This window comes from Thunnus maccoyii, chromosome 2 (assembly GCF_910596095.1).
Source record: "Thunnus maccoyii chromosome 2, fThuMac1.1, whole genome shotgun sequence".
In the NCBI taxonomy this organism is placed as follows: Eukaryota; Metazoa; Chordata; class Actinopteri; order Scombriformes; family Scombridae; genus Thunnus; species Thunnus maccoyii.
The window spans coordinates 3,247,849-3,265,298 of record NC_056534.1 but is presented as its reverse complement, the minus strand read 5'-3'; the positions used below and the strand labels follow the sequence as shown (position 1 = coordinate 3,265,298).

Genomic DNA, 17,450 nt, shown 5'->3' with positions numbered 1-17,450 from the left:
AGGCTCTTCTCTTTACTCAGGAGGACGAAGGGATTTAATGCATCAAACGGGACGGCATCGCTCTGACGTAATTTTATGTGGAAATAATTGAGTAACAGTTTAAAAGAAAAACACCTCCCGCCTGATGACTGACTGTCACAGAATATTTCAAACATTACAGTAAAGCTGTCTCCACAACAGCCCGGATGTTCCCTTTATTTTCCCGTCAGATCAGCCCAACAATCAATAAAGACATTCCAATTGAAGGGGTGTTGCCGTCCGGTTAAAAACTTCAGTGTAGGATACACCTGTGGTCACTCGCTCACATTTAAGGGACTGAATCATCCTCGATAACGGCTGATCTCACAGGCCGGAGGACGGAGGAAGCATGATTAGCAGAATAGAAAGCACCTGCACCATTTTTTTTTTCTTGTATCAATTGTAGTAGAAGAAACCTTTCTTGGTCAGAGTAAATTGTGTTAATATTGCATATAGATTTCCTACCATCTGATAAGTCTGTATTCCTGTAACTGATGTTCTGAGTCACTCAATGACGGAAATGTTCTGGGAGGTGTAGTATGATGTTCCTGGTTCAGGGTTAGTCATTCCTCTTTTCACCATTTGCACCATGCTTTCAATTCCAGCTTCTTCTTTTTTTTTCACTTTTTGTTTCTTTTCTTTCTTTGTTTATGATTATTGCTTTTGTGCTTTTTGTTTCAGATGAAACCAGGCTTTGCCTTTATTATTTGTCTGATTGTACAGCTGATTTCTGACCTGCGTCACTGCCTGAGTTCACCGAGGGTCACTGTGGTCTCAGTGACTCTTTATGCCCTTAACAGCTGATCTGGGTTCAGTCATGGCTAATCAATCAGTTTTAAACTGTTTTAGAACAGATTCTTGGCTGGTCCTGGATCAGATATTAGGGGCAAAATGAAGCATATCCTGTTTTCAGAGGAAATCACCAGTAAGGAAATAATCCATATGTTGGTCTAGAAGGAGAAAGGAGGAGCGGACAGTCAGTGTTGGCTGTTGAGGTTTAGTGATGCAAACATTTCTTGAACCATAAATGATCTCATTGGTTGAGATGAATCTTGAAAGGCAAGAAGACGAGAAAGCTAATATTATGTACTGAAGCAGCTCACCATACCAAGCTAATAGCTAACTAGTTAGTTTATCCCTGGTGGTTGGATGTATGTTTAGATGGGTTCTGATCCATTTGGATGGTTGCTAAAGTTGTTAAAGTAGTTTTGTCTACCAACCTTGGAAAAAAAGATACCACCAGCCAATCAGGTGCTAGTAACGCTCTTCTTTGCCATCAAACTGTAGGAGAGAAGCAAACAGATCCACTGCTTCCAGTTTACCTAGTGTAACATAAGGGGTTACTTATAAACGTTAGACTCAGCACTACAGTACCAATGAGCCTTAGCAGCTATTTCTACATAGAAGATACAAACTACAGCTGTTTGGGTCATTTTATTGCTGTAATCAAGACCAAAGACTCTTTAACCAGTGACATCATTCTGGGATGTTTGTGCATCTAAATCTTGAAAGGATGATGCTGGCGATGTTTTTCTTATTGTCAACAAATCTCATGTTCAGAGCCAAACCAGCAATTAACTGATCTACTAACAAGTGTTGTGTGTGTGTGTATGCAAAGCCTGATATATCTTATTCCTCTGTTCCGCAGACCTCCTTTGTTGTCTAAAAACTATTAAGAACACGTCAGTGAGTTACACCGCTGCACTGGGTGACATGTTCCTTCATCATGAAGAGTTTGGTCACGTTGGTTAGACTAATAACAGTGATCAGGTTTTCAGTCTCCAGAGAGTAGTTCTGTGTAAGGCAGACGCCACTGAGCATGTGCAGGAACATGGTTCTGTTCATAGCTTCAGCTTGTTTTGCTACATGTCACAAACTCTTGACTTTGTACTGAAGTTCTTTGAGAAATTTATGAAGTAGTACAAAGTCAAGAGGTTGTGATATGTAGCACAACAAGCTAGCAAAGCTATACACAGAACTGCTCTCCGGAGACTGAAAACATGAACGCTGTTATTCATTTTTGGAGCCATTTCTAAAAAGACCAACGTGACCAAACTCTTTATAATGAAGGAAATTTCCCCCAGTGCAGCGATGTGGCTCACTGGTGTGTTTTTAATAGTTTAGGAGGTTTACGGCTCAGAGGAATAAGATATATCAGGCTTTGGATACACACACACAATACTTGTTAGTAGATCAGTTCATTGTTGATTTGGCTCTGCACACGAGATTTGAGATACATGAGATTTGTTGACAATAAGAAAAATAAAGAAAACCACCAGAATTATCCTTTATCCTGCACACTTTGAGGATATTTGGAGCTTTTAACCATAGAGAGTTTTTTTCCATTTGAGTTTGAATTCCACTCATCATCACTCTCATGGTTTTCTTCCTCCTCATGACCAAACTTTCCTCTCCTCCTCCTCCTCCTCTGCTTCTCAGTCTTGGCTATACTGAAGATGAATATGTGGGTTTGGGGTTACAGACGAAGGGGATTTGTGTCGGTTACTGAAATAATATTTGTAATATTAATGAGAATCTGGTGTCAGGAAATGGAGACCACGTAAAAGCTGGTATTTGTGGTTTCCATCTTGGTTCTTATGTGTATATTGGAGGCACTTGACACACACACATATGAATATAAATGTATAATTTCCTTTTGACAACACAGTCATTAAGTGCCAAGTACAGTTATTCTAGCTGGATCTTATTTTTGGTCGTCCTTTTTATGTTTTGTTTATAGCACAACTGCCAACCGCTGATTTAAATAAAGCAAAGTGATTTATAGATTGCTGTGTCTTCATGTCTGTTGTCTTAAATAGTGCTGACACCGTCTTCTGCTGCAGACAGATAGATTTACAAAGACGCAGCTCGTCTCTTTTGATGTGGTTTAAGGATTTCCGGTGACGATAAAGGACACTGATGATGTGTCTCATTATGGAGGATGAAACCTGCTGCTTTGGAGGGTCACTGTTGCGCAACCAAACTCTCAACATCGGCTGCTTCTGATGTTGGGTAATTTGCGAGGAGCTTATTTAGAAATTCCTACACACTGGGCTCTCCATGGTAACCACATCTAAACACCACATCGCCTCCATGCCTTCAGGACGATGCCTTTGCATCCTGAGTTGTAGCTCAGCCATTGTTTTTAAGGGATAACTCTTACTATCAACAAAAACACATGAAAAAATCCAACTAACCACTCCAAAACCTGATATATATTATTTTTCTGTGCCAAAGAGCTCCATTGTCGTCCAAAACTATTAAAAAACAGTGTTGGAAGTATTCAGATCATTTACTTAAAGGTGCAGTGTGTAGAATTTAGTGGCATCTAACGGAACGGACTTAGCAGAAATGGAATATAATATTCATAAGTATGTTTTAATTAGCATATAATAACCTGAAACAAAGAATTTTTGTGTTTTTGTTACTTTACAATGAGCCCTTTATATCTACATAGGAAGCAGGTCCTCTTCCATGGAGCCCGCCATGTTTCTACAGTAGCCCAGAACAGACAAACCAAACACTGGCCACCGTAGGTTCTCCTACACGCTTGGAAGGGGAGGGTGAGGGAGCGGGGGTATTTAGTTGGTTGAAATCTGTAACCTCACAGCTATATGCCACTAAATCCTGAACACTGGTCCTTTAAGTAAAAGTATCAAAACAGCAATGTAAAAATACTCCATTACAAGTAAAAGTCCTGCATGAAAAATCCTACTACAGTAAAAGTACATAAGTATTATGAGCTTGATGTAGTTAAAGTATTGCAGTAAAAGTACATAAGTATTATGAGCTTGATGTAGTTAAAGTATTGCAGTAAAAGTAGTGGTTTGGTCCCTCTGACTGATATATTATTATATATGACATCATTAGATTATTAATAGTGAAGCATCAGTGTTAGAGCAGCATGTTACTGTTGTAGCTGCTGGAGGTGGAGCTAGTTTACACTACTTTATATACAGTTAGCTAGTTTAGTCCAGTGGTTCCCAACCTAGGGGTCGGGGCCCTCCAAAGGGTCAGCAGATAACTCTGAGGGGTCGTGAGATGATTAATTATTATTTATTTTATTTTACAGGTTGCTTAGTTTCTAATTTCCAGGAAATGTTCTCCTTAATTACCTAAAAGTAGCTGCTATCTAACTGTCCATTCTTTTTTTCTTATTTTGAAAGGGTTATGTCATTTGGTAGGATATGAGAAACAGAGTCGTCATACAGTTTTTAATAAAGTACCTAATATGTTAATATGTAGTTTAACACACAGAACTACACACTGAAAAGTATTTTTTCTGTCAGTTAAAGAATTGTTAATCAAATTTATTAAGATGTTTTTGCAAATTAAAAACTACTTTATGTTTGAACCCAAATGTAATGACCAACTCAATCAGTTTAACACTTTGTTTTTCATTTTTTCTTATAATTTGAACCAAATTGCACCACCCACCTTTCTAAAATACGTCCTAAAAATGAACCGTTAAATACCTGCAAATTACTCAAAACATTTCCAGGAAATAAATATGAAATTAATGGAACTGCAAAGTAGAGCGTAACCAGTGTTTTCCAAATCATTTACCACGTATGAACCCAAATATAATGAGTGGGTACTTCCCAACTAAACCAACTGTTTTCCCAGTTTTCTTATAATTTGTACCAAATTACACCTTTTCTGGAAAGTGTCCTTTGAAATGAACTGTTAGAAACCTGCAAATTACTCCAGGAAATAAATTATTTCCAGGAAATTGGTGTAACATTAGAGGACGTGTACAATAAAGTTATTTTATGTGTTCGACAACGTTGGTTATTGATAAGAAACAGCAGATTAAGCATCAACACGGCGAGATTAGATCAGATTAAACATCACAAACTTTAATGAGAATCTGGTAGCTGATGAGATATCTTATAGTGTTGAATAGATGGACAGTCAGGTCTGATCAGATCAGCGCTCGTGTTAATTTGGAGCTGCAGAAAACAACACACACACACAGAGCTGCAGCAGGATGGGAGGGGTGGGTGGTGTTGGTGGTGGTGGGTCGGAGGGGGGGTTGGTGGTCTATCGCAGTCACATTTGTTTCAGATTTCATCCGAGTAAACAAAGCGAGGCAGGCAGACTCGCTGGGGCCTCGGTAAATCAGGCCCAGACGGGCGTCCCGACTTGATGCTGGATCCCTCAAACTCTGCTCTGCTGGACACACACACACACACACACACACACACACACACACACACACACACACACACACACACACACACAGCCCTTGTTTATGGTTGATGAGTTGTTTTTATTGTTTCTTGAGTTGCACATCTTCAACTCAACAACAACATTAAATTGCTGCCTCTTTAGTTAAAGCAGGAACACACAGAGTCATGTCGTTGCATTTAGACACTGGATGAAGAAGGAACGGTGTGTGTGTGTGTGTGTGTGTGTGTGTGTGTGTGTGTGTGTGTGTGTGTGTGTGTGTTAGTTGGTAGGTAGATAACCTGGTTCATCATTTTAGGAAATTCACTTTCTTGCAGAGAGTTAGATAACAAGATCTCTCTCATGTTTGAATGTTACATATGAAGCTACACCCAGCAGCTGGTTAGGTTAGCTTAGCTTAGCATAAAGACTGGAAACAGGGGGAAACTGCTAGCCTGGCTCTGTCCAAAGGTAACAAAATCCACCTACCACCAACTTTAAAGCTCACTAATTAACATGTTATATCTCATTTGTTTAATCTGTACAAAAAGTGAAGTGTAAAAGCTGAATCATAAAACTTCTTGGTAAAACAACTAAGTATAATGGGCCAAATTTCAAGTCAAATTTTAAGTCATTCTGCAAATAACATTAGAGATATTATATCCTGTTATGATGTCAGATGTTAAACATGATGCTATGTAATGTTTTTTTCTACCTTGCTGACAAGCTGACGTTGGCTCATCACACATGCCCATGAAGGGCTGTCCATTCTGTAGCCTTGGTTGCTAAGGTGGTTACTGAGGTGGTTGCTAAGGTGTTTCCATGTGTCGCTCATGTTGTCCACTCTCATATTTCAGATCTGATTTAGCTGATTTAGGAGAAAAAGCAGTGAAATCCTGCTACTATAGTTTGTTTACGTAGCCTCCAGAGCCGGAAGAAGCTTCCCTGAAGCTGACCAATCAGAACAGAGTGGGCTCATCAGGAGGCGGGGCCTTAAAGAGACAGGAGCTAAAACGGCCTGTTTCAGACAGAGGCTGAACTGAGGGGCTGCATAAAGGACCAGTAGAAGATGAATAAGGCATTTTTAATCATGCAAAGATATTCCAGTAGAATATAAATATAGACCTGGAAATGTGCAGAATATGTCACCTTTAAAGTGGACAGTTTGGGTGGTAAATTGAACTATTTCTATATCTATGGAAATACGACTCGGTTGTCGGATCATTGAAGGCATTCAGACTTTGCAGCATGAAAACCTGCTGCTGTTTGACATCAGGTCTCTCTGTTTGTGACTCAGGGCTACCAGATATTTAGATAATAAACAAACAAGAAGCTGTTGCAGATATTTGCAGTTCCGCTCCCCACCCAACACACACACACACATACACACACACACACATACACACATACAGGAGACCTCCGTTTGTCTAAAGGCATTGTGGGAAACAGCCTCTCCCTCCCTCTGGCTGTCACAGGATACAGTCTCTCTCTCTTTCTGTTGTCATACGAACACAATAACATCCTGATTTGTGTCCTGCGGTGTTCCCAGCACTCAGGAAACTGTGCACAAACAGTGAACTGGCCCCGGAGCCCCGAGGCTAGCAGGGGCCCGGCCCGCAGCCAGGAGCCCAGATACAGCCAAGAGCTAACACTCAGAGAGAAACCCTTGAAATTTGTGTTATTTGAATGTAAATCAGCAGCTGCTCATGTTGTTAATAAAGGTCGTGTCCTTATGTTGATAGAAAGCACAGAATTTGATGTAATTCTCATATGATTGACATTAATGTGAGCATTAAATCAGCAAAAGATCAGCTTTTATGATTGTATTGTATTGCTTGTGGTGTTTGTGGATGATTTACATGAAAAGGATGTTAATATATATAAACCTCATTTCCCGCTGATAGTTTAATAATCATCCTGTTTTCACACACATTTCTATCAGTTTTATTTTTATTTTTATTTACAGTTTTTGCCATAGTTTTCCATCTTGTTAATAACCCAAAATTAAAAAACCCCAGTGATGTTTAAGCTCCCATGAAATCTTCGTAGAGCTAAATCTACAATCTCTTCTATGATTTGTGTCGGTTTAATTGTTATGTCATAATGTTGACATGATCCTTTTTATATTGTTAAGTCTCATCAGTGTGAGATCCTCAACATATTCCAGCAGTTATTTCCTGATCATGAATCGTATTTCATGTCTTAAGCAGGATTTCAAAACCATCCCAAATTACTCAAACAGAAAAACTGGTGACACCTGTTCGGTACAATATTTTTCTAATGGAAAGTACATAAAAAACAATTGACAGTACAACGTAATAATGCACTCTATGAGTTTGTTAACGTATTTCCAAAATGCAAAATTTGCTATTGCAACCCCAAAATGATTTGCTAATCCCAATTTTTTTTCAGCACTCTTATATCCTCATAATTTGGTATAGCTTTCACATTTTTTTTTTTTACAATTCCAAAATTTGTAGTGGCACATTATAATAAGGCACAGTGACCCTAAACTTTCTTGTTAAAATCAAAAAAATGGGTAAAGTAACTGCCAAATTTCAAAAATGTGGTATGATGATACAAACATGTTATAAAGATTTGTCAAAGTCAGTTAAATCTGTCAGAATCCCAAAACATGTTTCCCCAAATCCCATTTTTTCTATAGTGTTACCATCATTCCCCCCAAAAGTGATATAGCATCCCCAAAATTAGCTATTTCTATAATCCTAAACATTTGTTATGATGGTAAAATTTGTTACAGTAACCCCAAAATTTGAAACTGTGCTATGGTGTATTCCCAAATTTGGTGAAGCCCCCAAATTCTAAAATTTTGTATAACATCCTCAATATTTTTTTATCTGTAAGATTGTTAAAGTTCCTCTACACTGTACATGTTTGTATTATGACCCCCAAATTTTTTATAATCCAAAAACTGTTTATAGTGCCTCTAAATCCCCAGATTTGTTATACCATGTTTTACAATCCCAAAGTTTGTTATAATACCAAAATTGTGTATAACAACCACAAAGTCTGTAAAATTTAAGAATCAAAAATTTTCGTGTAGTGCTTCTTAATCCCCAAATCTTGTATACGAAATGTATTTGTTAATTTATTATGCTGCCCTAAAAATTTGGATTACAACTCCAGAAATGATTTTATAATCCCAAAATTTATTATTGTGCCATAAAATTCCACAAATTGGTGTAAAGGCCACAACTTTTTTTGTTTTATTTTTTATTTTTATAATCTGCAGATTTCTTGAAGTGCCTCTTAATCTCCAAATTTGGTACAACATTTTTTTACAATCCTGAACTTTATTATAGTGCCCTAAAATCCCCAAATGTGTTATTTTTTATGATCGCAAAGTTGTTGTAGTGCCCTAAAATCCTTAGATGTTGTACGATGACCCCAAAATGTTTTTTTTTACAATCCTAAAGATAGTCATAATGTCCCTGAATCCCCCGAATTTGATATTACAACAACAAAATCAGTTTTTTTTTTTTTTTATAATTCCAACATATCTTGTAGTGCCTCTTAATCCCCAAATTTTATTACAGTGTTCGGTATAACGGCCCCAGAATGTTTGAGTAACATTGCTTATGAACTTGATGACATATTGTTCATGTGAACTGTAAATTGTCAGATGTCTTGAAGTGCAGTTCTGTCTCCTAGAAAGTTGCATTCCCAGTTACGTTGCTTTGGCAAACATAATTATTGCCTGGATTATGTTCACAGGTAAGGTTTTTTTTTAATGAATGAAGCTACATTTATACAGTATATCGCTTTGAAGTCACAGAGATGAAGGTCAGGGTGGATGGAGGGCGTACAAGACGCAGGACTCTGATACCAGAGAGCGAGGTTCACATCCTAAATCCTGTGTGTTCAGGCAACAGAAGCACTTTGGTTAAGGTTAACCAGCTCATACGTTCAGTATCAACATTCTTTCCAATTTGCCAAATATATTAATTAACAACAAAAGCCACCATTACATTTCTAGCAAAACATATTTACTGTTGCAATTTAGTGCAACAAAATTTCTAGAAGACAGCACTGTGTCCAGCCTCTGTGATGTCTTATGGTTCGCCAGCTTTTGAACTTTTGGAGGTCAGCTGTTGGTTGAACATGGAGTCTGAGAGGAAGGTAGTAATAGCAAGCTTGTTCAGCTGAAATATTAAAATGTTTCTTCTAAGTGTCTGAATTTCTTACGGTTTTCTCCCTGTATGATTGTTATATGTCAATATAAAATGTCAGCTATTGAAGCCCTCATTCTTTGGGACTGAAACCAAAACCCGATAACTTATATTTTATTTTTGTTTAAGATCACTGAAACATGTTTATCTATCAAACTCAACTGGAGCTGCTATGAATATCTGGACCAGACGTTCTTTGCTTAGGTTTATCCTTATAATCAATCAATATACTGCATGGAGTCAGGAATACAAAGAACAGGTGTTGATGTTTGAGGATTTTTTTGTTTAAAGTCATTGTATGATTGTCTCAAAAACACCCATACACACATACACACAGTGTAAATGCTATTATCCAAGCCATGTTTCCTTTAGTTTGCAGATGATGTATTGGTATTTATACATGTCTCATTGTCTCTTTTTCTTTTAGAAGAGATTTACGTCCATCATATTAGAAACAATAAAAAAATAGAACTGAAAATGTACATCATACACTTGATACATATACATATATATATATTCTGTTTTTTACATTGGTAAAAATGTGAATTATATATAAAAAGACAAACCAATGAATTCAACTTTTTCTTTTTTTTTCTTTTACACAGTTATTATTTTCTGAAATATACATCAGGACATAAATGAGAAGGAGGCTTCAGGCACTTTCCTTTAATAGCTGAAGTGAGCGCAGGTCAAAGACGCTGCGACCAACAGACTGCAAACTGCTTTTGGTTCACGTTCCTCGCCACAGATAGAAAAATAAACGTGGGAATCTTCTCTACGACAAATGGCAGCGGCATCATGAAGCTTGATTGACGGGAAACACAGCAGAAAGAAGAGAGAGAGAGTTGAGACAAACAGACAGACAGGACGACAGATTTATAACAGAGGCCTTCAGTCCTGATTGCTGCTCCCATAAACCTCTTCTTTTTTTTTTTTTTGTTAAATTAAAGGTGATACACAAAGCATTTTTAAGTCGCATACTGGTGATTCTGCATGTTGTACACCATTAACTACAAATTGTATGTTTTACATCACTGCAAACTATTTTCAAAATTATATCAGTTTTTACCAGGCAGCCATTTGTTTCAACATAGAAACGTCTATGAAAAGTTAATTTATCTACAAAGAAACTCACACAGACTTAAAACTTGCTGTAAATTTCGTCAACCGTTTAGTCAATGCAATTATTTTGAAGTCACATTTAAATGACCACACAAGCCTTTTTATGTTCTGGCCTGCAAATCACGTATATTTTACATCAAGCTTCTTAAACTTTCTGATTTGTGACTTCTTAAAATGAAGAAACGTCTACTTGTGACCTCGCTACATGTGAGCAAAGAGCGATCTTTCCCTCTGCGATTGATTTGAAGGGTTTTTAGAGGCTCCCCAAAAAGTTAAAGAATACTTTTTTCACCAGAAAAAGTAAAACTTATGAGGAAATTCAGATAAAATAAATGTTATGTTCTGTAACAGAAATATTTCTTATTCCTTTCATCATTTTGTGACTTTTGTGGGTCCCCTAAGGCATCGGAAACCATGTTTTCTTTACATCACAGGTAATTATTTTGAAAACTGCAATCGTGTTTTATAAAACACAACCACTAGTTCCATTCATTTCTGTGCGGTACAAAAGTCAATTAGCAGAATCATGAAATTTGTAGAGAGTTGTGTAATTAAACACAAAGAACATAAAGTCTGCATTAATTTTTGTCAGTGTCATTACAAATATGAGGTATTGCAGTGCAGATTACACCACGATAATGTAACGCTGACAGAAATGAATGTAGACTTCATGTTCACTGTGTGAATTATTACACAAGTCAAGCAAGTTTCAAGAGTCGTCTAACTGATTTTAATACTAAACAGAAAAAGATGTCTGCAAATCTGAAAAAATGCATCCAAAAAGCTAAAACTGTACAGTAAATATTCAAAAATGTAAAGTCTACACGATTAAAACCATTAAAAACACATCAATGAGCCACACTGCTGCACTGGGTCACATGTTCCTTCATCCCTGAAGACGGTGGTTACTGTAGCTTGTTTAGAAACGGCTCCAAAGACTAAAAACAGCAATAACATAGTAACTCATTACTGAGCATGTGCAGAAATGCGGTTCCTTTTCAAGAGCTTCACTAGCTTGTTCTGCTGCATATCATAACCTCTTGACTTTGTGCTGAAGTTCTTTGAGAATTTTACAGTGTAGTACAAAGTCAAGAGGTTTTGATGTGTAGCAGAACAAGCTAGCGAAGCTGTAAACAGAACCACGTTCTTGCACATGCTCAGTGGCGTCTGCCTTACACAGAACTACTCTCTGGAGACTGAAAACATGATCGCTTTTATTAGTCTTTGGAGCCGTTTCTAAACAAACTAACGTAATCTTTGTGGCAAAGGAACATGTCACCCAGTGCAGCAGTGTGGCTCATTGGTGTGTTTTTAATGGTTTCTGGACAACAATTGAGGTCTACGGCACAGAGGAATAAGATATATCAGGCTTTGGATACACACACAATACTTGTTAGTAGATCAGTTCATTGTTGGTTTGTATTCAAACATGAGATTTGTTGACAATTAAGAAAAATATAGAAAATCGCCAGCCTTATCCTTTAACATTAGCTGCAATGACTGCATGAAGTCCCATCTCCTCAGTGAAGCTGCTGATTCCTGAATGTAGCCTTAGCCGAGGCTAACGTTAGCAAGCCAGCTCAAAAGACACAACATGTAAATAAGACAACTTTGGAGTCACATTTCTCCTCTTTTGGTGGTGGCTAACCCCACTGAGCTAGCATGTGGCAGACAAGTCTGTCCACTAAACATAAGAGACCAAACTGATATCAACCCTTCATCAAACTACCGACAGGACAGCAAAAAAGTCAAGAATTTCAAATTCTAATCCCTTATACTACTCGTTACTGAAAAAAGTAATCACATTACTGTACCACGTTACACAGTAATATGTTACTGCCCAACAGTGTTTTCCCACTTTTCTGATGATTTTCTGACAACATTCATTCAGTATATTTATTCTCACATGTCCAAGTATCCTTGAATGCACCATTAAGTGGATTTTGAAAAAAGGTCCCTGCTGGAAATTGCAGAAGGACATAAAGACAACATAAAAAACCTGATGATAATTTAAAAAGTAATTAACTAACTAAAGTAAAGGTGAATGATCCAAAGCAAGTTTCAAGTCTCTGCTAGTTGATTTTCATAGAAATTATCTGAAAGTAGTGGCTGCCTGGGAGTAAATCAAAGTAAAAACTGATGGGTCTGGTTTGGAATATGTATTGGCTGTAGTTACACGAGGCTGCATCAGATAAAACTGTGGCAGCTGCTTCATCACAAGTCCGACTGTTTGAAGACTTACGTCCTCGTGATCATGGAACTGCTTCTTTGATCACAAGTCAACATCATGGGAAAACAAAACGTGAGAAATACTGCAATGACACGCATGTTTTCCTCTTAGTGATGCACCTTTGAAAGACAAAAAAAAATTAAACAAAGAGAAAAAAAAGAAACACTAAAGCACCGTAGAAACACTTCTCACCTGCTCAGCAAGGACAATAAATAATTTAGCGTCACACCTTCTGAAGTTTGTTCTTCTGTGTAGAGCTGAAGACTTGAGTTTACGCTTCCTGTCTGTTTACAGATCTGCTGCGGCTTATTCAACAGTGTTAGCTTTGGGAGAATCACAACCAGGTAAATTAGCACCTCGCTTTCTTAATGAAGACACAGTGAAGACAGGCGAAGACAGCACAAAGTCTTAAAATGCAGATTCCAGGTTGTGGGCACAGAAAACATAAAAAGATTGTACATATTTATTAAGAGCAGGAACCGACCATGACATGTTCACATGTTCATGGATGTACATCGCATTCACCAAAGAAAGTATGACTCAGCATTTCATAAGAACGAGAAAACATATAAAAATTAAAGCTACAAGCAGCGTTAGTCGGGACCTCGCACTCTGGCCGGTCAGGATCAGATCATTTTGCTTTTTTAAAATGAGGGATATTTCTTATAAGTGTGGTGTGCTTTTATTTTGAAAGTTTGATTGAAATGTGTACTGTCAGGTGCGTAGAGACAATTAGTAACTGCAGCTGGACACAGAAAAATACTCATATATTTGAATGGAGAGTGTGAGCGAACCACATAACTTTAGATACAAACTTCATTTGAACTTTAAATGAGTCACGAGACTTTGACCTACAAATCTTGAATTTACATGTGTTTTCTATCTTTTACTGTTTTTGAGATATTAGAGTGTGAGTTTTAAAGTCTTTTCTTGCTCCTCCTGTGATTTTATAATGAGTGTGTATTGCGGAATGTTTCACAGCACTGAGGGAGTGACATCACCAGGAGCAGTTGGAGAGGAGGATTTTAGAGTACGCTTCTTGTGAAATATCCTCATAAATCCCATGACTTTGGCCAAATCTTACATTAAAAATCATATTTTAGTAGGAAATTTCGTTGCGATTCCATTGATACAGCTTTGAAAGTGGTCAGACTTATAGTTTAGATGTCAGAAGCTTCTGTTTGACACAAAGTTCATGCCCATAGAATACCTCCTCATTGCTTTACATTGTAAGGTGTGATGTGGCACTGCAACTTTCAGGGCTTATAAAATCCACACCGTTCGAGTTATTACAAAGTTTTTAACAACATTTTTTCAGCACAGTGTCATGAGTCATGTATTCAAGTTTGAAGCCGATACCATTAAGACCCTCGGAGGCGATAGCGTTTGTTTGGGGTCCAAAATCGGGGCGAGGTCTTACTTTGAAAGTCTGATTGTGGACTTCCTGTTGGATTTAGGTCAGGGGTGTGTGTGTATGACATTCCTACGGGCCGTGGCGGTCATTTTAGTTACATAGATGGCGCTAGAGAGCACATTTTGGCACTTAAGGGGTACATTTTTACATTTTATGAAATATTTCACCAGACCTGATGTGTGTGCCAAATTTGGTGAGTTTTTGAGCATGTTTAGAGGGTCAAATTTAGGGTTTAAGTGGCGTAATAATAAAGAAAGAAAGAAAGAAACAAACAAACACATGAAAAACAATAGGGTCCTCGCCCTTAGGTGCCCTTTTGGGCTCGGTCCCTAATTAGATTAAAATTGAAAAATAAAAAGAGAGACAGGAGCTAAAACTGCCTGTTTCAGACAGAGGCTGGACTGAGGGGGCTGCATAAGGGGCCAGTATAAGATAAATAAGGAGTTTCTAACTGTAAATAATACAAAGATATTCCAGTAGAGCCCCAGAATGTAAATATAGAGCTGGAAATGTGTAGTACATGTGGTTCTCGATCAACGAACAGCTGGCAGCGAGTACACCTGGACCCAATGTGTTTCTAGATCCCATCATAGAGGTATAATACAGTGGAAATCATAGATATGGTACTTTTAGATCTAAATCCTTTCAGTGTGTGGAAGCAAAAATTTATAACAGCTGGCCAGATGATGTGAGATCTTCGGAATCTGTTACAGTTTCTAAAAACAGGTGTAAAAACTTTTAATTTAATGAAATAGAAAGAGGACTAAAAAATGTTGGTAAAAACGTACAATTTGTATAAAAGTAATCTACTATATGCTGTTTATAGTTTGTTTTATTTAGTTTGTTTTGGACTGTTTTTGTGTTTTAGGTGAATATGTCTAGATGTGTTTTATGACTATATAAATAAAACCAAACCCACATGTTTCCATAGCAACTTAATTCAATGAAACGGCGTGAAGCGAAGTCACAGTGCAGCTTTTTGACTGATCTGTTACTTCTGATGTAGCGTCAGTCTAAAACATCAGTTAGTATGATCTCATAATGACGACATATGGGTGTTATAATTACCAGATACTATGTCATAATTACAAGATAAGGTCTTTTTTTTTTCCTTTGGTGAGTAAAATGAGCTCCTGTGAGACTAATATAAAACCACTTTTACAACTAAGCAAGTTGAGGTTTAAGTTTCAGGTTTCTGTAACGATTCACTACAAAAACTGTTTCTTATGCTTTTTGTGGTTCCGTCACCATTTTTTGTTCCTGCTTTTTAAAAATGAATTTCTCTCCGTTTTGTGCACAAACAAGATTTTCTGCATTTTAAGACTTTGTGCTCAGAAACATTTTGTGGGATCAGCTGGTTCCCTCCAGACTCAGGCTGGGTATCAATAAAGATTTATCTTTACTGCTCGTTTATTAAGCCGTTTATTTTTTGATAACTGTTGCACATGTATAAAAGTTCAGAGACCAACCCAAAACTTTCTTTGTTGAGTTATGAATTAGTAAAGACGTTTGAAGAAAATGTGAATTTTAACTGTAGTATCCAGTATTCTGCAGCTTTTCAATGATTTTTCTTGTCTTGATATCAATATTAATACCAATAAAAGGATCATTATTGATACCCAGCCCTCACATTCTTGTGCACACATTAAGCTTAAGTATCTAAAGCAGTATTCTGTCATAGCTTTGTTTTACTGGGGTTTTTGTTCTTCTTATTGTTAAAAAAACAAAACAATTAAACCACCAAACCACAAACCATTAAAGACAGACCAGTATGACCAGTATGCATTACAGGAGGGAGTTATTCAATGAGGTACAGCTGTGCAAACAGCAAGATTACTGTCAGATATAAAGTTTATTTGTTCATCACTTTAGAAATGGATGATGAAAAAACTTAAGTTACTTTGATTTAAATCCAACATGTTGTGGAACATTTAAAGAAATGACCTTTTCTGGAAAATTAAAGACTGGGAATAGTCATCTTGCTACTCAGCCAAACTGGTTTATCTGTTGAGTTTATTGGGAGGTGAAGCAGAGCAAGCTCTCAGACCAGTTAAGAGCCTCTGCTGAACATCAGGGAACCGGAGCTGCCGACACGGAGCGAAACATCCGCCTCAACAACAGGACGGACTGTGTGATTAGATTATTTATAATAAATAAAATAAGATAAGATTGATCAGTCTCATGTCTGTGTGTTAAGTACAGATCTGGATTCAGGTAACTAGCTTAGATTAGCATAAAGACAGCTAGCCTGGCTCTGTTTGAAGCAAGCGGCAACCTCCGGGGCTGTAAAATGAAGCCAAAAACTGCAGTTCCTCTAACGGCCACTTGAGGCTCCAAAAGCGAGTCAATCCCCATAGACCCCCATGTTAAAATGCCCAACTTTAAAGCAGAAATAAACATGTTTACAGTCTGGTACAAACAACGGTTTTGGTCTCTGTAGCTAATTTCCTCTTTCATGACAACTGTACGGGGGGTGAATTTTCTTATAACTCACCCATTTAAATTTTATTAAGCCATAAAGTTATGCATAATGAAGGACATGGCTGCTTTGAGTGACAGGTCCACCAGCCGCTAGGTGGCTTGTTTCAGCCATTCGGCCCGCCTCTTTGCCCATTTTTGATTGGCTGGGAGTTAGGCAGCGTCACGCACTGCCAAGATGGCGACGGCCGGAGCGGCTCGCTTTGAGCTTCAAAACCGCTCTTCAGAAACCAACGAGTGACGTCACGGTAACTACGTCCATATTTTATACAGTCTATGGTTTGAAATAAATAATACACAAACCAACTAGAGCTGCAACACCTGGTCAATTAATTGATTAGTTGATCAACAGAAAATAGATCACCAACTATTTTTTAAGAAAAAATACCAAAATACTCTGATTCCAGCTTCTTAAATGTGAATATTTCCTCGTTTCTTTAGTTTTGTGTTGTGGACAAAACAAGACATTTGAGGATATTTTTCACCTTTTACTGACATTTTATGGACCAAATGAAAATAATCGTTAGATTAATCGACAATGAAAATATTTGTGAGTTGCTGCCCTTATACCAACACCTATAAACTCTCTAATTAACACACTGTATCCTTTTTAATTATCACAAACAGAAATGTAGTTAAGTAGAGTCAGGCTACGCTAACTGTCTCCAGGCCCCAGATGCCTACTTAGCAATAAGGCTGCAACTAACAATTATTTTCATTATCAATTAATCTGATAATTATTATCTCAATTAATCAATTAGTTGTTTGATCAGAAAAATGTCCCGACCAGCAGTCCACAACCCAAAGATATTCAGTTTACTGTCAGAGA

General features: G+C 37.5%; 1 protein-coding gene across 1 annotated transcript in view; it reads left to right on the top strand.

The window, feature by feature from the left end:
* The window catches only part of LOC121908167 (zinc finger protein RFP-like), a 147,342-nt gene that overhangs the window by 95,307 nt on the left and 34,585 nt on the right, over positions 1-17,450 (top strand). The gene's annotated exons all lie outside the window — the stretch shown is intronic.